Source organism: Mustela erminea, chromosome 4 (genome assembly GCF_009829155.1).
Source record: "Mustela erminea isolate mMusErm1 chromosome 4, mMusErm1.Pri, whole genome shotgun sequence".
NCBI classification, from domain to species: Eukaryota; Metazoa; Chordata; class Mammalia; order Carnivora; family Mustelidae; genus Mustela; species Mustela erminea.
This window is the reverse complement of record NC_045617.1, coordinates 91,852,508-91,875,527: the sequence shown is the minus strand read 5'-3', so window position 1 is coordinate 91,875,527 and position 23,020 is coordinate 91,852,508.

Sequence of the window (23,020 nt, the reverse complement as noted above, 5' to 3'; positions counted from 1 at the left end):
AGAGGAAGTGGAATAGAACTGAAATGAATGGAAACAATGTAAAACTTTTGACTGATGAGGCCTTACTCATGTATTTTATAATGGATGTAGGTGGTCTCAAATCACTATGGTTTTAGCTTCCACTAAATACATCTGAAAGAGTGATATATAGGTTTTATTTTTACAAGCCAATAATTACAATATGCTGAAAATGGCATCTTTGGCAACTATTTAAAGATAGAATAAAAAATGTTAGATATTTTATTAATTAAGTCCAATGAAAGAAAATAGAAACATTTCCAGGTACTGTTTTTTTTTAACACAAGGAATTTAATAAACGTATTTTTAGCTATGGAAGAGTTAAGAAATCAACAGGGAATACAAAAGTATCCAGAGGTTAGCAACAAGTGGAGTAGCACTCATCCCAGGATTATAGAAACAAAAGAAGTGGTTTTTAGTACCAGAATTCAGAAAGCAGGACCATTTAGGAGCCAGAAGCATGATGGGACCACCCTGCAGATCTAGGAACTGTGGAGGGAAGAGTCATTTAGTGTAATATGGAGCCACAGAGGCCATATAGCAACTGCTGGAGAGAATGTCTGTGGCTGAAAGAGGGAAGAAATTCCATGGCTTCTCTTCTCCATCTGTCCTCTGATCTTCTACTAGGGTCTCCATTGACTGACCCTACCTGAGAGTCAATTGGTAAGGGAGACTAGAAAAACATTTCCCTGAAATATACAGCAGAAATGGTGGCAAGGGGGGAGGTGGGGCGGGTAGAAGTGGGGAGGGAAGGAGACAAGTGACTAGCATACATGTGAACCTAAAATTGGGTGAGCAGCAGACAAAAGAATGAAGTTAGATCCCTCCCTTGTATTATATACAAAAAATAACTCAAAATTGATCAAAAGCCTAACTGTAAAAGCTAAAATGATAAATTTCTTAGAAGAAAACACAGATATAAATCTTTGTGACCTTTTCGATTCCAGTGGTTTCTTAGGCAGTGTTTGTTGTTTTTTTTTTTTAATATAACACCGAAAAGACAAACAACCGAAGAAAAAATAATAAATTCGACTTAACCAAAACAAAAAACACTTTTGTGCTTCAAACAACACTATCAAGAAAATGGAAAGAGAACTCAAAAATGGGAGCAAGTATTTGCAAATCCTATATCTGTTAAGGGTCTAGAATCCAAAATGTATAAAGAACCCCTATAATTTAAAAAATGGGCAAAGATCTGCAGTTTAAAAAATAGGCAAAGATCTGCATAGGCATTTCTCCAAAAAAGAAATGCAAATGGCCAAAAAGTCCGTGAAAAGATGCTCAACGTCACTGGTCATTAGAGAAATGCAAATCAAAATTAAGAGATAACCACTTCCTACCCAATGGGATGGTTGGCTATCATTTTTAAAAATGGACAATAACAAGTGCTGGAGATGATATGGAAAGATTGGAACTTTCATACCTTAGTGATGGGAATGTAAAATGGCATAGTCACCATGGAAAACAATTTGGCAGTTTCTTTAAAAAGTTAAACATAATACCATAGAGCACAGTAATGACACCCAAGGGAAAAGAACACCTATGTTCACATAATGACCTGTATACAGATATCTGTATCATTCTTTATAGGAAATAATGTATAAATCAAGCATGGTCATATTGCGGACTTCTGTGAAAACTTCACAGAGCAGTTGAGAATATATGAAATAAGTAGAGGGATAATTTAATAAAAATTAAACTCTCAGTTATTTAAGATTTACTACACACCAAGAATTTTTCTAAATAGTTCACATGCATAAATGCATCTACTCCAAACAATGCTTTTATGAAGTAGATAATTTAATATCTATGTTTTCAGATGAAGAAATTTTGAGGCATAGTATCTCACCAAATTTTGCACAGCAAGTAGATGGTCAAGCCAGACATAAACCCAGGCTACTGATTTGTAGCCTCTGCCAATTTCTATGGTGAAGACATTCCTATCACAGTTGACTTCAAGCTACCAGCATGATGTCACCAAACACTGGACTGAAAGAAGGTATGTATGGTTGGCTCTAGCAAGCTGATAGGAGTCAACTCTAGTGCAAAACTGAACGAAGATTTATCTAATGCTAATTGTATACAAGCAGTACTATGCTAAAACAAAACAAAACAAAAGTTCAAGCTCCAATGCTTGTCCTTATGATAGTGACAGTATGAGTGGAGAGACAATATTTACAGTCATGAAATATTGAATAACACATATATGTAACTCCATAAGAGGAATGATAGTTCACGTTTAAGTACCAAAGAAGTGTTCCACGTATTTGTTTAGAGGTGGAAAAAATAGCACTGACCTCAATGGACAGGTAAGATTTTATGGAGAAGTAGTAAGTTATTAAATCATTGAAGATGATTAAATCATTGAAGAATTTGCATAGGTAGAGAGGAAACAAGAGCAAGAACATGAACAAAAAATAATTTACATGAGTTAACATTCTTTAAAATCAATTCAGTTCACTAAATCAGACTACAAAGAAAAACTATAGAACCTTTCTCATCAAAGATTTTTTCAGCAACCTGGATCAGTTTCAACATTGATCTGCTGAGAGGCAGGAGGGTGAACCAGATGGCCTTTTAAAATCTTTTCCCAATTCTCTAGTTCTTATAGTTATAAATCATTAGCCTTTCTGATTCTGTATTTCTATCACTGCCTTTCTAGAAATGTGTTAGTTGAAGAAAGCATTGAAATCTAATCTTTCAAAATGTGATGGTCTGGTTCTGGAATGCTTTGAATCTTCCTCTGTCTAAAATATGAATTTCGTATCCCTTTTTTGCTATCCCTTTCGTGAGTAATCAATCAGTTTGGTCTGTTCTATTGATGTCTAATCTGTCATTGGCAGACATTCTGAGAATTGTAAAGTCTGTTCAATCGCATGGATACTTTCAAGAATCAATGAATAAAGGTCAATTGACAACAACATCATCAAAAATCATCAAGGAATAATTAGAAGGAGGGTAGCAGAAAGAAGTTTCCATGCAGGTTTTTCTCTAACGAAGCAGGAGGAGGAGAAAGCCAATGAGGGATACAGAGAAGGGGGTAGTGAGAAGCAGGCATTGAGGATAGAGACATCTTCAAGGGGAAGAGAGTTCAGGAAGGTGAGTACTTTGTGTACTTGCAGTTTCTTGTGCCTGAAGCACTGTCCTCCTTCCTAACTACATGGTCCACCCCTTGTCCTTTCAGGTGTCACCTTCTTAGTGAGGCCTTCCCAGACTGTGTATATGAAATAGCAATTCTTCCCCCAACTGCTCTTCCCCCAAATGCCCCTTACCCTGCCTTATTTTTCTCCATTTTTCTAACAGTTCATCATTTTGTATATATTGACCTGTTTATTTGCTTTAATCTGCTTTCATCTGTTTTCTCTTCCCCCCAATTCACATGTTAGTATGTCAGTACTGTGAAAGTTTGTTTTGCTTATGGCTAAATCCCCAATACCTAGAACAGTGCCTTATACACCATAGGAATTGGATGAATACTAGTTTGAATACAAAAAAAATGAAGAAGGTGATCAAATGTAGCAGAGATATTCCATTACCTTGAATAGACTACATCTCCAGCACCCACTGGCTACATTAAACATGCCTCTATTGATTATAAGGAAAATCAAAATGATTAAGTAGGAACAAAACAGCTTAAGCCACTGCTTAAGAAGAACAAAAGAAATCCTCAAACCCTTTTTATGTTAATGTCACAGTTAACACAATGAACGTGGGTCCTTGCTACAAGGTTCTTGTGATTATATCCTTGCAAGTGTTTTACAGTCCTAAGAAGAAAAAGGTCCTGGGAGCGTGGGTTACTTTTTCAAACTGCAAAGGTCTGCCAAAACGTTTTTCAGACATTGTGGTAAAGGTATGTTAAAAAATAATCTACATTTGGGGGTGCCTGCATGGCTCAGTGGGTTAAGCCTCTGCCTTTGGCTTAGGTCATGATCCCAGGGTCCGGGGACAGAGCCCCACATCGGGCTCTCTGCTCAGTGGGAAGTCTGCTTCCCCCTCTCTCTCTCTGCCTGCCTCTCTGCCTACTTGTGATCTCTCTCTCTGTGTCAAATAAACAAATAAAATCTTTAAAAAAAAAATCTACATTCGTGCCTTTCCCAAAAAAAGGACTATTAAATAGATATTTAAGTATTGATTGTTATATCCAAGACTTTTAATACTTGCTTTAAATAACAGATTATTATCTTTTGGCATTTTCTAAGAAGACCTATAGAAATTCCCAAAATATTCACTTGGAAACATGTAAAGCATTATTATGTATTTAATAAACTTCAGTGAAATCATCTCAGGGCTCTGTAAAATCTTTTGTATTCTTCTGTTTAAATGTTGGTTTCAAAATATCAGGAAGACATCCCGACGTCAACTGATCTTTCATAATTCAGCCTGTGGCATCTGACTTTTGCAACTCCAAGCTCAGTAGGAGCCAAACTGCAAAATTTGCCAGTTGCTAAGGGACCAATTACTTCTAAATTCCCATTTATATTAGCTTCAGCTAAGGAAGTAGACAAGTTAAAAGAGGATAAGGAATGCTGAAACCGTTTTCAAGAAAGTGAAGCAGTAAAGAAACTTCTAAATGGTTAAAGAAAATTTATGGAGAAGAAGGTGAGCGAACATTCACAGTGAGATACTATTCTGTGTCCTACAAGCATAATTAACCAACACCTCTCCCCACTTGCATGATCTAATCTATGCTTTCTCATAGTCGATAGAACACTGAACAGGACATTTCTTGATGCTCCAGAAGAAACTACTGAACCCAAGACACCAGGACCCAAAGCTGAAGACAAAGAGAAGTTGAGTACGCACAATACCACTGTTCGGATTGACAAGGAGGCAGAGGTTTGTTTGGGATCAAATGGGTATTGCAGAAAGTTGCAGTAGTAGGACCATCCGGACAGTGGCTTATTTAAGAAGGCTGCCACTAGGGTTGGAACAGGGAGTGGAAGGACGGAGACCGTTGGAAGATGTTGAGCTTCCCCATTAGGAGAAGGTACTGCCTTTTAAATGCCTGTTGCTCATTAGCTAGAAAGGCAGGGACCCCCAACAGTCAATCACATAAACAGGTTTTGCCCTCTTTTCATTATCCAACTGTTCAATTACTGATTAGAGTTTTTAAAAGCCCACATTATCCAATTTAAAACTCATGATCATCCTGTGAGGTGGCCATTTTTAAAAATCATACCTTTTTTCAGATTAGAAAACTTGGAAATTGACTCCAAGAAGTCAGTCAGTAAGTCCAAGGTCACACAGTTACTGGGAGATCCAGGACTCAAATCAATTTTTTTCAGTAATGTATGCCCTTAAATATGTATATCATTAATTAATTGTTATTAAGTATCATGAATTATACATATGTGATATATGTATAATTATATAGAAAGTATATATAATTATTTATATATATAAATTGTCTCTCTTATGGACAAGACATTGTTAAATGCATTAAGAAACATAGAAATAGGAGCACCTGGGTGGCTCAGTGGGTTAAACCTTTGCCTTCGGCTCAGGTCATGATCTCAGGGTCCTGGGATCGAGTCCCACATCGGGCTCTCTGCTCAGCAGGGAGCCTGCTTTGCCCTCTCTCTCTGCCTGCCTCTCTGCTTACATGTGATCTCTCTCTGTCAAATAAATAAATAAAATCTTAAAAAAAACATAGAAATATGTATAAGGTGGTTCTTGCTCTTGAATTCTTAAGGAGGTCATTGCAGAAGATCTTAAGCAGCTTGGATGTGAAGACAACAAAGGTATGATCAGTAGGAGATAATGGAACAAAGAAAGCTAGACTATGTTCATTTGAAATGAAAGGAAGTTTTGTCAGGGTTTCCCCACAGTAGAGGATCCAGAATCTCAGAAAGAGTCGGACAGATGGCTGAGAATTAATGCATTTCTCAGAGAGAGGGACAGAAGAAATTTTGTTTTTGTTTTTGTTTTTCCCAATATTTTATTATGAAAAACATGAAATAGTTCAAATAATATTTACAATGAACATCCATTACCACCTAGATTCTACATGGTTATTTATTATACTTGCTTTATTACACATATCTGTACATCTCTCATCCCTCTATCTCTCCAGCAATTCATCTTTCTAAAAAATTAATTTCTAAGTAAATTGCAGGCATAAGTACCAGTGCAGGAGTTTTAAAACAATGATGTGTTCTATTCCATCTTAGGTTGTTTCTGTTTGCACTGTAAATTTGCATTTCCCCTTACCTTCAGTAAAGCTCACTATACATAAGGAAGCTTTTTGAGAATGGTGTTTTTAAATAACGAAAATGAAGTGGGGGGAATAGGGGTCACCTGGGTGATCTGTCAGTTAAGCTTCTGACTCTTGATTTTTGCTTAGGCCATGATCTCAGGGCTGTAAGATCAAGGGCCGGATTGGATTCTGCCCTCAGCAGAGTCCGCTTGTCCCTCCCCAACTCCCAAATAAATAAATAAATAAATAAAATTTTAAAAATAATAGAAATCAAGACAAATGACTGAGTTCCAAGTGTAAATAGACTCAGAAATTGAGATAAAAGAATGTATAAGACAGAGTGAAGAATCCAAACTTAGTGGAATCAGGAAGTCAGAACTAGAGGTGACCACAAAACTATAAACTCCCTAAAATTTGGAGAAGTCTTGGGAAGAGCATTGGATTTCACACAAGGTGGGAGTAGGGATTTGAGCCCTTCTTACTTAGATCATTTAAGGACCAGGCAAACACCAGCTGACAAGCAGATTCCCACCTCTTTCTCAGATTTCATTTATGGGAGCTAAAGATGTTCTAACCCTGGAGGCAACACCTATGATGGGAAAGAGGCATGCAAGAGAGGAAAAAACCCCACAGGACTCAGCCATTGCCAATGGCTCCCTCTTTTCTCCAATCCTCATGCCTCTATAATTATTCTTCCTTTCATCTTCCCTCCCTCCTTTCCTCCTTCCCTCCCTCTCTTTTTCTTCCCTCCCTCCCCTCCTCTCTCCCTTCCTCCCTTCCTTCCTTCCTTCCTCCCCCCCCCCCCCTTCCTTCATTCTTTGGCGGGTAAAAGAAAGAGAGAAACAGAAGACAGGAAGAAAAAAGGAAAAATAGAAAGAAAACAAGGGAAAAGGAGAAAAGGGATCTGGGCACTTCTCTCTGCCTCCAGTGCTGATCTTGCTAAATAAAGATATAGACAAAGAGTGGGAGAAATAAATGGTGGCGGGGGGTCAGTAGAAAAATGGATAAAGATTTAAGATGAGTTAGAAAAAATGATTTATACAAGCCTGGGGATGATGCTAGAATGTGATAAAGTAATTATTGTTAATATTTAAGGATGAATAATAAAGATACCATATTATATCTAGTTGCCAATCTGTTTAAAACCTTGCTCTTTACATATCATCTTTTGAATATTTAAAATGTTTAAAATATTTTAAATGTCTCTTTTGAAAGAAAGAGATACACATATAAACATTTTGGGTAAAATTGAGGGGAAAAAGCAACTAACCTATTTCTCTGTTAATCAAGTCTATAGCTGAAGTCTGGCTTTTCAGACTCTAACAACCATAATGAGAATAGCTAAAGTGTATGGGGCAGGGATTGTGACCAAGCACCAGGCTAAGAGCTTTGCGTGGATTGCCTTACCTACTCTTCAGTACAATGCTGTGTGGCAAGTATGGCTCCTAGATGAGGAATCTAGGACCTTGTAAAAGGTGCTAAGTAAGGTTCTCCGAGTGCTCACAGTTAGAAAAGAGTGAGGCTAGGCGATCTGACTTGTCAGCTTGCACCATTAGCTGCTGCAGATGGTTCCTGACAGGATTTTTCGACTTCAGGATGGTATGGATTCGATATGCACTCAGTAGAAACCTTACCTCAAATTTTGCATTTGGGTCTTTCCCCAAGCTAGCAATATGCTGTGTGATACTCTCTCGTGATGCTGGGCAGAGGCAGCAAGCCATAGCTCCCAGTCAGCCACGCCATCACAAGGGTAAATAGTTGATACACTTAATGGTCATTTTGTCCCCACACAACCATTCTGTTTTCCACTTTCAGTACAGCACTGTATTCAATAAATTACATGAGAGATTCAACAGTTTAGTAGAAGGTAGGCTTTATGTTACGGTTTTGCCAATGGTAGGCTAAAGTAAGGGTTGTTAGCTTGATTAAGGCAGGCTAGGCTAAGCTAGATGTTCTGTAGTTTAGGGTTTTAAATGCATTTTGGACTTAACATATTTTCAACTTACAATGGACTTATTGGGATATAACCCCATCATAAGTAGAAGAAGACCTATACATTATATATTAAGCTCTGTGTCCCAGACCCAAGGAGGAAGTTCAGTGGGGCACCCATCATTTGAAGGGGCGGGGGTGGGAGGTTGGGGGAACCAGGTGGTGGGTATTAGAGAGGGCATGGATTGCATGGAGCACTGGGTGTGGTGCAAAAACAATGAATACTGTTACGCTGAAAAGAAATAAAAATTTTTTTAAAAAAGTTCTAAGGAGAGAAATAACATCACACGGTCTGGATTTCCAACCCTGATCCCGTTTAAATAACAATCCATTGAACTCTCAAATGTTTTAGGCACAATGTTAGATGCAGGGAATTAGGCTTCACTGTGAGATGCAGGGAATGCTAAGGTGAGATGGGATCCCTGCCTTTGAGGGCTTCAACAGGTCAACACTGAAAGTCTTTTATTAAAAATAGAATTTAAAAAATCATTTTATTAAAAATAGAATTTAGGGGCGCCTGGGTGGCTCAGTGGGTTAAGCCTCTGCCTTCGGCTCAGGTCATGATCCCAGGGTCCTGGGATCGAGCCCCACATCGGGCTCTCTGCTCGGCAGGGAGCCTGCTTCCTCCTCTCTCTCTGCCTGCCTCTCTGCCTACTTGTGATCTCTCTCCCTCTGTCAAATAAATAAATAAAAATTAAAAAAAATAAATAAATAAAAATAAAAATAGAATTTAAGAAATTCTATTTTTTAAAAGGTTTTATGTATTTATTTGAGAGAGAGGGAGATAGAAAAAGCATGATTGGAGGGGAGTGGCAGAGAGACAGGATAAAGCAGGCTCCCCACTGAGCAGGGAGCTGGACGCGCTGGTGGTTCAATCACAGGACCCTGAGATCTTGACCAGAGTTGAAGGTCAGACACTTAACTGACTGAGCCACCCAGGTGCCTCTGGTTTCTCTTCACTTAATGTTATAAGTTTAAAGATAATTAATTGTACTACACCTATATTTAATGTATATGCCCAATTCTTGAATAAAAAAAAATCAGGTTGACCATAACTATATAAGTAATTCTTTTTTTAAAAATTTTTTAAAAAAGATTTTATTTATTTATTTGACAGACGGAGATCACAAGTAGGCAGAGAAACAGGCAGAAAGAGACGAGGAAACAGGCTCCCTGCTGAGTGGAGAGCCCGATATGGGTCTCCATCCGAGGACCCTGGGATCATAACCTGAGCTGAAGGCAGAGGCCCTAACCCACTGAGCCACCCAGGCGCCCCATAAGTAATTCTTTAATTTTGATTCCTTAGAATATTATATGACTAGAAAAATAATCGAATACACATTTCACCAAAAAAGGTATACAAACGGCTAATGTGCTATTCTTAAAATGTTAACAAGTGTCACAAGTCTGGCATCATTAGTCATTGGGGAAATGCAAATTAAAACCACTATGAGATACCATTTCGCATCTATTAGAATGGCTATAATCAGACAGACAGTAATGAATGTTGGCAAGGATATGGACAAACCACAAGCCTCAAACACCTGCTGGTAGAAATCTTAAATGGTATGGCCACTTAGGAAAACAGTTTGATCATTTCTTAAAAGTTAAATACAAATTTACTGTATGACCCAGAAATTCTACTCCTAGGTTTACCTCAGGAGAAATGAAAACATACATCTACACACACACACACACACACACACACACACACAAATGGCACATAAGTATGTATAAGTATGAATCATAGTATCATTATTCATAATAGCCCAAAAGTGAAAATGTCCCAAGTGACCATCAGCTGGTGCATGGTTAAACGAAATGTGGTATATTCATTCAGTGGATACTGTTACTTACTCAACAATAAAAAGGAATGAAATACTGCAACATGCTAAAAGATAAATGAACCTCTGAAAACCTTATGCTAAATGAAGAAAGCCAGAAACAAATAGCCACATATATGATTCTATATGTATGAAATGTCCAAGATAAGCACATCCACAGAGACAGTAAATAAAGTAGTGGCCATTTAGGGCTGGGAATGGGAGCAGCGTTTAATAGTAAATGTACATAAAAGATTTTACTGGGGTGATAAAAATGTTCTAAAACTAGATTATGATAGTTGTACAACTCTGTACACTTACTAAAACCATTGACTTATATAATAAAAATAAGTGAATTTTATGACATATAAATTATAACCTTCTTAAAGCTTTAAAAAAATCCTAGACAACTGTGTGACCAAAAAATCTCAGATATTTTTGTTATTATTATTAATGTGGAATTAATTTCTGTTCTATATAATATTTATTTTAACAAATGTATTCTCTAGTATCTAGTAGGGGAGTTTCTATAATAAAGCTTTATAATTGCTTGTCACTAGCGTGTACCTACTCAGATTTAAAACATCTTAATTTTAAAACAATTACTTAATTAAGGAATATTTTCATAGAGCAAAGAATCTTTTGTAATTAATATGGTGATTTGAAAATATCTTGATTATATAATGTACAACTCATTTGAAATGTTTACTTTTATACACCATAGTATAAGGTAAAGAATCACAGAAATTGTCTTCTTTCTCAGTGAATTTTTGTGACACTTCTTGTTCAAGAAGTTCTTTTTCTTTGTTCAAATGTTTTCTCATATATTCTTAGTTTACTCTCTCCATAAGCCTATAATTTAGAAAGAAAGGGTATTACCCTCATTTTACAAATAAGTAAACAAGCTTAGATGGGTTGGATGATGGAACTGAAATAAACTGGCACCCAAGGTTTTAGCAGCTAAATCTGAGCATAAAACAGTGTAATCCTATCACTGAAGACTAGAGTAGCCTCAACTGATAGATATTAGGATTCTCGTATTTATAGATTATTTTTCCATAAGAATTTGGAATGGATTGCCAGTTTTCAGTAAGACACTTAAAGAGCTAAAAAATCACCACTTCCATCCTCACACAAGAAAATTGCTGAATGAATTGAAAATCAACCATTTTAAAGATTCATCAGAGAATCAAGTTTATAGGGCAAACCATGCCCCAACAGTGGAGAGACAGAGGAATACAGACAATCACAGCTTCCTAGGAGGAGAAGCCATTGTTGGAACCTGGTAGGAACACTTCAAAGGGAATTGACTAACTCCTGGAGACTAAGCTTGTGGACCAGCTTGAGAGAGAAAAATTCCTGGGGGCCCAACCATAAGCGGGCCCCCTACATTCCTGAGTTTTATCTCCAGGAACTCCACTAAGTTTTCAGGTTGTAGAGCAGAGGAAGATACCCTGGAACATCTCAGGGGGATGGGAACAATAGTTATTTTGAATATACCCAGAGTTCTCTGTTGTGTCTTTGTCTGCCCTCGAGAAATTATTTTACCAGAGCCTAACTAACCTGGGGCACGGTACATATCCAATTCCAGTCTGCTCTAGCCTTCCATGTGGGTGAAGAAAAATATCCCTCTAACCTTCCTATCCAAACTAATAGAGAGTGGAGGGGAGTAGGGAGGAAAAGACGAGAAGCATTTGTGAAGGTTGCAGGCCAGGGACACAGGCTCACCAAAAAAAAAATCAAGACTTAATCCTAGGATTCCCCTGGCCCATAGTTCACTGCCACATCAATTTGGCAGTTGTATAATAACCATACAGCTGAAAGACTTATCAGTCTCAGACCCCACTCAAGAAGAAATCTCAAGCGGAGACAAAAAACAAGGGCATCGGAGGAAATTTTCACTTCTGGAACTATGGCTACAGTGACAGAAAACAGTCTAAACTCCTAGCCAGAAAAACATAAAACCTGACACCGGAAGTCTGTCTTCCTCGGTTATTTTTACCCAGTACATGATGTCCAACTTTCAACAAAAATTACAAGGTATGTTAAAAGGCAAAAAACATAATCCAAAGAAACAAAGCAAGCACCAGAAACAGACTTATTAATATATGGCAGAATTTGGGGAATGATCAGACTGAGAATTTAAATAACTGCAATTATTATGTTAAGGGCTCTCATGGAAAAAGTGGACCACAAGGCAAGAAAGATGGATAATGTAAGCAGAGAAGTGGAAATGCCAAGAGAGAATCCAAAAGAAATCTTAGACATAAAAAACACTGTAACAGAAATTAAAAATGCCTTTGATGGGCTCATCAATAAAAGGACACAGGCAAACTTGAAAACATGTCAATAGAAACCTCTAAAGCCAAAAAAAAAAACAAAGAGAAAAGTAAAAAAATTAGGACAGAATAACTAAGAACTGTGGGACAATTAGAAAAGGTGTAACATAAATGTAATGGGAACACCAGCAGGAGGAGAAAGAGAGAGAGAGAGTAGAAGTATTTGAAGTAATGATGCAGAGACTTCTAAAATTAACTGCAGAACTCAAACCACAGATCAGAAAGCTCAGAGATCACCAAATGGAAAAATTACCCCCCAAATCTACACCCTAAGCATATCATAGAACATCCAAAATCAGAAAATCAAGGCGATAATGGAGCATGCATCCAAAGTGTAAAGGGGTTTCTGTGTTTTGGCTTTTTTTCCAAACTAATACTACAACTTCTTGGTCTACCTTCTTTCTCTTCTGACTCTCCCAACCTAAAGTCTCTCCTCTCTGGGACTTATTAGAATTGTTCCATGGAGTTGTACACCTAATTATTTCCCCCCTTTAACAAGGAAAATATATTTTAAAATATAAATCAAAAAAATAAGATGTACTATTAGCTTTATGTACCCAAATGGACTGCAAATTTCTTGAAGGCAGGGATAATATATTATATGATTCTGAATTCAGAATTCCCTGGAGTGTCTAGTACTGTTTATACTGTATAATCCAATGAAATGCATGTTGTTTTAACTGATTGGAAGCAAGTGTAAAAAGCCTGACTATACCAGAATTTGCCGGTTAGAACTAGGACCTGGTGAAGAGATAAGCCACCAATCAAATGGATTAAGCAGTTTTAAAGTATCGTTTTAATACTTTAAAATGTTAAATTAAAAAGAATAAAAATAAATAAATACTTAAAAAAGCAAAACTCATCCCTTTTATATCCTCACAGTATGTGGTGCACAGACCCACAGTGATTTGTTTACAGGTCCATTTTTCCCATCAGATCATAAGCCATGGATCACATCTTTCTTCCTATTTTAATTGTGAGAGGCACTTAATTTATATTTGGTAAATACAAGATGAGAGATAACTGATCAGAAGAAAGAGAGTCTGAAGGATTTCTGCAGTAATAAAGCTATGCATTTGAGAGAGGGGCCAAAATGTTGTGTTTCAGAGTTATCTTTAACCCACTGAGCCACCCAGGTGCCCCATTGTGTCTCAGAGTTATCTTTAAAGGAGTTTTCCCTAGAAGAAGAGATGCACTCTCTTGCCCCACAAACCCAATCTATTTGGGGAGGACCCCCACCCAAATCCCTTCTACCAAGGACTCTCATATCTGTTTCCATTGGTTCCTTCTCTTTTTTCCCCCGTAGACTGGTGTCCTTTTCTGATGTATAGGGGTTACTCAACAACAAACAACTGGACGTCTTTCCCTTTACCCAACTACCCCTTTTCCCTTCTGCCTCTTTCCTTCCTCCCTTCAACAGCTAAGCTTTTCAAACACATGATTGTTCAATACATTTCCATTCACAGCCCTGCCACCACCAAGCTTAAAGAATTTCTCACTGAGGGTCCCTGTGAGGCTCAGCCATTAAGTGGCTGCCTTTGGCTCAGGTCATGATCCCAGGGTCCTGGGATCAAGGCCCACATTGGGCTCCCTCCTCCACAGGAAGCCAGCTTCTCCCTCTCCCGCTCCCCATGCTTGTGTTCCCTCTCTCTCTGTGTCTCTCTCTGTCAAATACATAAAATAAATGAAAATCTTTAAAAAAAATAATTTCTGACTGAATTAAAAAGTCATTTCTCAGTTTCTCATCCACTCTAAGTTCCCTGTATTTGAAAATCTTTTCATAAAGCAAATGATTCTTTTATGAAGTGAATAAGCACATGTTAATTGATCTGTTTCCTGTAGTTGTTCAGGAAAAAAGGGCAAGTTTTTAGGTTGAGGGGCTGCCAAGGAGAGCGGTCTAAGCTTCCTCAGAGTTGGAGTTGAAAAGTGGGGTTTGGCTTTTTGACCCTCAATAGGCAACATTATCACTGTTTCAGATCTAACTCACTCTAATTCAGAAGAGACCCAGCATAAAAACCAAAATGCTGAGTATTGATTGGCAATGAGGAAAATATAACTAACCGTTGGGTGGAATGAACCTCCCATCAGCCTGATCATCATACTTTTTGGGAAGCTTCATGGAAGTCAAAATATGTAAAGTTTGCCCGTCACAATAGAATTGGGATAAGGGGAGTTACTTACCTAATTTGAATTCCTGAGTGATACTAGGATACTGATATCTTGACCCATCTATCTTTTCTCTACTCAGTAACACAGCATAGGAATGTACTATGCTAATTTGTTCTAATTTTGCTATTTCTATGCTTTGTGATTAACCAACCTCTCTTCTTATTTATACAGTATTTTAAGCAGGTTATAATTAAGGTTTGTTGGCTTGGATCTATATTCCTTCTGTGATTCATCATTTGCTTATTGCACAATTAGCTTTCAGAGGTTAGTCTTATCTGTAAATAATTGGGGAGTATCTCATGTGCACTTATGGATTGTAAATATGCAAGGCACACCTGGATAAATCGACCTGATGACACACTCACCTATTCGGCTGTAAAATAAATCTTTGCGATCCTTCTGGACCATGATTGTTGGCTTTTCCATTGTTTAGGGTTTTCAAAAGAATATCCCACAGACCCTGAATGTAGTTCCAAATTATTTGAGCAAAGGCAACATTGTTGGAACAATGGTAGTAGAAAATAGATGTACTATTGGTCTGTAATACAGAAATCAGTCATGAACATGTATCCAATTACAGAGAAACTGTTGAACTAACCATGTCTAGATAACTTAAAGTTTCATCAATATTCATTGACTATTTGGTCACTTATTTTGTAATCTATTAGCATTTGTTGCAAAATTAGTTGTTGTGAGGGCCAAAGATTTAGGAAAAATTTATTGGAGGATAATTAAAAAAAAAAGATTTTAGTTATTTATTTGAGAGAGAGAGTATGGGCAAGAGCACAAGCTGGGGGAGAGGCAGAAGAAGAGGGAGAAGGAGACTCCCTGCTGACACAGGGCTTGATCCCAGCACCCTGGGATCATGACCTGAGCTGAAGGCAGATGCTTGCTTAAAAGACTGAGCTACCCAGGTATCACCTTAATAAAGAATAACTTAAAATTTAAAAAATTTAAGAGGTGCCTGGGTGGCTCAGTTGGTTAAGCGTCTGCCTTCAGCTTGGATCATGATCCCAGGGTTCCGGAATTGAACCCCACATAGGGCTCCCCGCTTAGTAGGGAGTCTGCTTTTCCCTCTGGCCCTCCCCTTGCTTGTAGTCTCTTCTCTCTTTTCCTTGCAAAAAAAAAAAAAAAAAAGTAATAATAAATAAATAAATAAATAAATTTTTTTTAAAAATTAAGGATTTAAGTCATTAAGTTTCTTCACATGAACTGAGAAATGATTACCATTATTTAGTTAGAATAGGATGATACTAGTGCAGGAGGATAATTTGAGAACTGCTGTTATACAGCGAGTTAGTGAGTATTTTTGATGCAGTAAACAGCCATTTTACTATTTCTCTATTATAAATGTGGAAGTGGAGTACAGAGGCAAAAATGTTTTACAGTATTCGCTCTGCAAAACTTGAAACAAAAGATTATCTTTGTTCAGATTTTTAAATCTTATAAGGTACCCATTTCAGAAGAGAAACCAGCAGAATTTTTTAATCCCTAAGGATATTGTTTTGTATATATTTTACCATAATATACAATACGACCAAAGATAACGAGAATGTGGTCAAATAATGTAATTTGTGCCTTATCATTTGCTGGCTTATTGGGGGAAGTCACAAGTTCTATAGAAGTTGTTCTCAAATGTTAGGGAACCTCAAAATCACTGGGAGGTGATTATGTGGAGGACCTGTTAAAAAGGCTGATGTTGAACTCCACTTCCAGTTTCTGATTCTGCGGGAATGGAGTGGTGCCCAAATTTGCATTTCTAGCAAAAAGTAGATACTGCAACCATGCTTTGAGGACCCTCTGTATAGACAAGGTATACCTTGGTCTATTTTCAATTTAACAGTCCTTTGGCTATTTCTCTCCTATTCCCCAGAGTGGTCCAACAAAACTTTATCACCTCATACCTATCTTACAGCATCATCCCCACTTTTCAGTGCCTCCATTTTCTTACATTACAGGGAAAATTTGGGTCATTGCATATGAACTGCCTCAGGTTCTTATTTCTTTCTTCCATTCTCTTTTCCATTTTCACCTCTATTTCCCGAACTCTTGATCAAAAACCATCCTGTCTCCTTCAGGATCAAATTCCATCTTTGCTTCCTAGAGATTTTATAATTGGCCCTCTTCTATATCAAGTTTTCAACCTCTCCCTCCTTACCAACTTCTTCTCCAAAACTTGTAAATAAGCCCAAGTCCTTGATTTTTTTTTTTTTTTGTTTTTTTTTTCAAGTCCTTGATTTTTGAAAATCTATCCTGTGACCCTAAATATTTCTCTAGCCAATCTCTTTCTTCTTCACAGGACATATTCTTGGGAAGAATAACACACTTGAGTTCTCAACTTCCTTTTTATTCTTCTCAAGTCACTACAACCAACTTTCTAATCCTAGCACTCTATTGATGCTGACTTTGAACTAGCTGAGCACAGTTAACACCAATTCTCATTTTAGTGCCTTTCGTGTCTCTCTTTGAAGCTCTCTGCTCTCCTGGTTTCTGTGACACCCCTGCCTTCTCAATGTTCTTTGTAGGTTCTTACTCTCCCTTTCCCATTGAATGTGGGTGTCTGGAATCCAATCTTTGACTCACTTCTCTTTGCTCCATGCAAGCTCTCTTGGGTATTTCATTGTCTTCCTCAGCTTCAGTTGTGCCCACAGAGATGCTTATGAAAATGTTCTTTGGCCAAATCTAGGAAAAGGGCTAAATTCCACATCTAAGTGATGTGTCTGGAATGCTGTATGCTGTAGGCTACTAGTTCCCAAGTCTAAAAGATCATTTACTCTCTTGAGTTCCAGACTTTAGTCTAGCTTCTATCTTTGCTATGCATCTGAATAGTCTAGTTTAGTGTTGATGGTTGCCGCCAGAAACTTTATATGATCACTTTAAACTCAAAATGTTCAACCTGCCACTTAGTAAGTTGAGAAAACTTGGAATCATCTTTGAGTTCCCGCTCTTTGCCTTACTTCCATCCTCATATGTTACTGGTCACTAAGTCCTATAAATTCTACTCCTTTACTATTTCACCTACCTGTCATCTTCTGTCTGCTGTCCCCACACAAGGTTTTGTGAAAATGCTTTTGGGTGAAATCTAGGAAGAGGGCTAAGTTCTATATCTGAGTGGTTGTTTGTGGAATAAGGACAGTTGGAAACTCTTCCATGAACTTCAGTAATTTAGCATAAATGCACATTTAGAGCAAGAGAGGACTATGAGAACATTAGATCTCCAAAAATATGAAGAGACTATGAGTTGGCTACTGGGCTTGCAAATCAGGAGAAATTGTTGCTCAATCCAGTTTTAACCTGCGGCTTAAAAGTCAGGGAGATCTCAGCTAATATTTGTGTTATATATTATCACCGTGACTTTGCTCTTATTCATACAACTTTGTTTCTCCTAAATTTATTAGGTCAGAAACTCTGTGTTATTTGTCATTATATATCCAAGAACTAACAATGGCCATGTACTTATGGGTCCTCAATAAATGTTTGTTAAAAAAAATAGTTGTCATACTAACATGTATTTATTGAATTCAGAAAAAATAAACCACTAATACTTGAGATAGGATCTCCTGTTTAATTTATTTCCATGTCTAATATATAAAAAATATAAACATCATAAAAAATTACTCAATAGCTCATTAAAAACTGGAAAACAACAATAGCTATAAATTACTGAATATTTTCAAAGTGTCTAGAACTTTTCATTTAAATCCTTATAACAACCTTATAACATAGATATCCTTATTACTCTTTTATAGTGGAGGACACTTATTTTTTGGAAAGCTGAGAAATTTGTCCAGGGCATCATAACTGGTAAGTGGCATCAAAGCCCACATATTTTGTACTGCACTGACTGAGTTATTGAAGTTGTCTGAAATATATTCTAGAAAGAGAAAATATGGCCCAACCTTCAGCTATAAAAAACTAAAACAACTTGATTCAATCTGCTGGTATATTCCTGGCCACTAAGAATTGTTCTGAGCATTCCTAAATCAAAATAGGTTTTTGCATCCAGCTTTAGAGTGTGAACCAGGAATAGCAGGTTGCATTAGCCATACTATGGTATATTTCACTCATGGCACTGATTAAGTTTTGGCACTGCTTTGATGCATAATAAAATAAAAGAAAAAGAAATGTATATGTGTAATAGCAAATGGAGGCAGTTATTCAAATAATTCACTGAGATATATCCATTTTAAATCTGAATATTTCAATGAAAATACTTTGGGGAACTGGATGTTCTGTATATTTGTGTTAACTGAATTTCCCACCTTGCAGTCAGGTATTGATAAAACAACAGCAAAAGAAAGGGTTTTTTGTTTTTGTTTTTGTTTTTTTAAACAGGGAATGTTGAGCTGGCTTTGCAAAAAAAAAAAAAAAAAAGTAAGATATTCCTTGAGACATGTTATACCAGTCTAGATGGGTCTCTATTATCTGGGCAGGATTTGAAATTAACTAAAACATTATTTTTTTTCAAGATTTTATTTATTTATTTGACACAAAGAGAGAGACACAGAGAGAGAAGGAATACAAGCAGCAAGAGTAGAAGAGGGAGAAGCAGACTTTCTGTTGAGCAGGGAGCCTGATGCGGGACTCAATTCCAGGACACTGGGATCATGACCGGAGCCCAAAGCAGATGCTTAATGACTGAGCCACCCAGGCACTCCTAATTAAAAAATTATTAAAGAAGTTAACAGATGGGGGGATGCCCAGGTGGCTTAGTTGTTAAGCATCTGCCTTCAGCTTGGGTCATGATCCCAGGGTCCTGGGATCAAGTCCCACATTGGGTTCTCTGCTCAGTGGGGAGTCTGCTTCTACCTCTCCCACTCCCCTTGCTTGTGTTCCCTCTCTGGCTGTGTCTCCTCTCTCTGTCAAATAAATAAATAAAATCTTAAAAAAAAAAGAAGTTTACAGATGAAACTTTTCTTCATTTCCGTAAGAATTTACTTATTCTCTACTTATTGATGGCAAAATAATAGATAATACGAACTTTGTACCTAATTACTTATTTATACCTAAAAGTGAATTCTTCTTTTTTTTTTTTTTAAAGATTTTATTTATTTATTTGAGAGAGAATGAGGGAGACAGAGCATGAGCGAGGAGAAGGTCAGAGGGAGAAGCAGACTCCCCGAGGAGCTGGGAGCCCGATGCGGAACTCGATCCTGAAAGTCCGGGATCATGATCTGAGCCGAAGGCAGTCGCTCAACCAACTGAGCCACCCAGGCACCCCTCAAAGTGAATTCTTGATCTCTTACACCTACCCAACATATCCATCCCCCCTTTTTCCCATTTCAGTTATGGCAAATTCATTTTCCAGTTTCCCAGAACACTTCAGTCATTCTTTATGCCTCTCTTTCTCTAGAACCCCCAATCCAGTATCTGTCAGGAAATCATATTGATTTTGAAATTACATCCAGAATTTAACCATGTCTTACGGAGTCTACTGTAATGACCCTAGTGTAAGCTACCATCACCTCTTGCCTGGGATATTGCAAAAAGACCTGTGCTCTATAGACTATTTTGAACCTGGCAGCCAGAGTAATTATTTTAAAACCTAAACCATATCATGTCAATCCTCTACTAATAGCCTTCCAGCCCTAGGCATGTAGGCCTTCTAGCATCTGACCTAGTAACTGTGACCTCACATTATACTATTTCTTTTGTTCTTTCTTTCTTTCTTTCTTTCCTTTTCTTTTTCCTGGACCACTGTTTTTCAGGTAAAAAGGCCTCTGACCATTCCTGCAACTTACTGGGCTTGCTCCCAATTCGGGGGGCCTTAGCATGGATTGTTCTCACTGTAAGGAAATATCTGCAGATATCTCTTTCTTTAGATATTTGCAGCTACCTCCCTCACCTCATCAAGCCATTATTCAAATGCCACTTTCTCAGTGAGACCTACCCTACTTGCCTAATTAAAAAATGAACAATTATCCTGTTCCTCCTATGCTTTGTCTCATTTCTTATCCCCTCCCTGGTGTATAAAAATTTCCCCCTGTTCTGTTACACCCATGGCTTTCTAACACATTTTTTATTTAAATATTCATTTATTGTTCAACTACTACTATGTTTGATAATGGCATAGATTTTTGTCTGTTTTGTTCATTGCTATATCTGCAGCTTCTTGAATAATGTCAGGCACAAGGTAGGCCTACAATAATTATTTGTTGAATGAATGAACTAATAAGCACCCATCACTTAAACTCAGCGAATAGATTTTATCTTCAAGGGGAGAAGTGTAGAAGTTATTTCCAGAACAAGAGGATTATATATTGGATTCCATGGTAATAAAAGCAGCGAAGTTTCCATGTATCTAGAGAGTTGGGGGGCTCTTTGAAGAGCTTGATAAGTATGATTCCTTTCCCATTCCCATTCTAAATCTCAAAATATGATCACTTTCTCAGCAGCAAAGGACTAATTTTAAAAGATTCTGGAGTGTTAAATTTGCAATGAGAGGTTCCTAAAAGGAGGGATCATGATGACAGTTTTACAAGCTGCTCGGAATTCTTAACATTTCTTCTCTCATAACAGTATTGCTCTTTTAAAAAAAATATATATTTTATTTTAATTGACAGAGAGAGATAACAAATAGGCAGAGAGGCAGGCAGAGAGAGACAGAGAGAGAGAAGGAAGCAGGTTCCTTGTGGGACTCAATCCCAGGACCCCAAGATCACGACCTGAGCAGAAGGTAGAGGCCCAACCACTGAACCACCTAGGTACCCACAGAATAGCCCTTTTTTTTTTTTTTTTAAAGATTTTATTTATTTACTTGACAGAGAGAGATCACAAGTAGACAGAGAGGCAGGCAGAGAGAGAGAGAGGGAAGCAGGCTCGCTGCTGAGCAGAGAGCCCGATGCGGGCCTCGATCCCAGGACCCTGAGATCATGACCTGAGCCGAAGGCAGCGGCTTAACCCACTGAGCCACCCAGGCGCCCAGAATAGCCCTTTTTAATTTGAAATCTCTGAATGTAATTTGGAAGGTATGGGAAGTCACTTTGATTACACCTTGAAAAATTATGTGATGCATCCTCCTCTCCTGTATTTCAGCAGATATAATTCATGTATGTTTTTCATGTCGGTCTTTTTTTTGAAGTGTGTACTATCAGTGGAATATCCATGCCAGCCTACAGCCAAGAGCCTTGAATATTCCGTATTTTTGGGTAGCACAAATATATTGAATGCTGAAATTATTTTCTATCACTTTAATATCCATTCTTTGGTCATTCCTTTTTTTTTTTTTTTTTTTTTTTTTGGCCATTCCTTTTAAAGGAGCATAGAATTTTAGAGCTACAAGGTTTCCATTCATTTGGTTTGATCATCTTATTTTATAGACATGAAAATGGAGGCCGAACAATGCTAAGTAACTTGCCCAGGTACCAGAGGGCTGAGTAGTCCTTTTGGTCAGAACAACTTGTTCTAAAATAAAGCAAGTGGGAATTGAAAAATAGTTCTTAATATCAGCAAATTAATTGAATATAGCAACAATCGCAATCTGTGGTTCTAAACAATATGCAGTTCTGCCCCTTTTATTTCCATGGTGACTTTATAAGCCACTATTTGGAAATCTAAGGCAGAGAGAACAAAGAACAAAATAATTGATAAATAAGAAAGAGCTTCCTTCAGGCATTCTAGTAAATAAGAGTCATGGATCACAAAAGAGTAAGAATTTGCAGGTCACCTGCAGAGAACTGTCCTTATGACATCCACATGAGAAGAGACCTCTTCATCACGGAGATGTTTCCATATTTGGCATAGCGTCTGCTATCTGGAGAATTAGGGTTTCTTTCATTATCTAACCTAATCATTTTTAGGTATTTTTACTTAAATATCTGCACTTTCTTTTTTGTACTAGTGACTCTATATGAAGGTTATTATGCCAGAGGAATGTGAAACTCGATGGTAACAATGCTTCATTTTCCTTTCACAGCTCTGTTTAAGGGATAGAGACATTTTTTTGGTGTGGTGCATTCACTTGGTCTCCTGGTGTTTTCTCCACATGCTTTGGAAATCATGTATTTTTCTGAGAGGTGGTAGTTGTGAATGTCTTAATTACAGCAACAGCTTCATTGTTTTAACTTTGTTTTAATTAAGGTACCCTAGTAGCTTCGATAGTTTAAAATATTTGATATTAATCTAAGGGAAGATATTTTGACCCTTTGTGTACAGCAGTGCTCTCAAACTACAAACAAAATTACGGCTAAATCAAATTTTTAAAATAGATTTTAATAGATTCCAGGAGGTAGGAACACTAGGATAACTCATGTGACTTCAAAGCTAAGATCTCTGCCAACAGCACAATTCGCAATTTCCTAAGAGTGAATTTTTGAGTTCCGTCTACCAGTGCCTGGTTTAATTCAGTTTCCGTTTTCCATGGCTCACTTTCATTAACTCCTGTTATGTGTGATTATATGTAGGTTAGACACCAGTAGCCTGAGAGTAAGAAGATCTGGGTTCTACTCTGAAAAGCTAGGTCAAATCTGGCCTCCACGTGATGC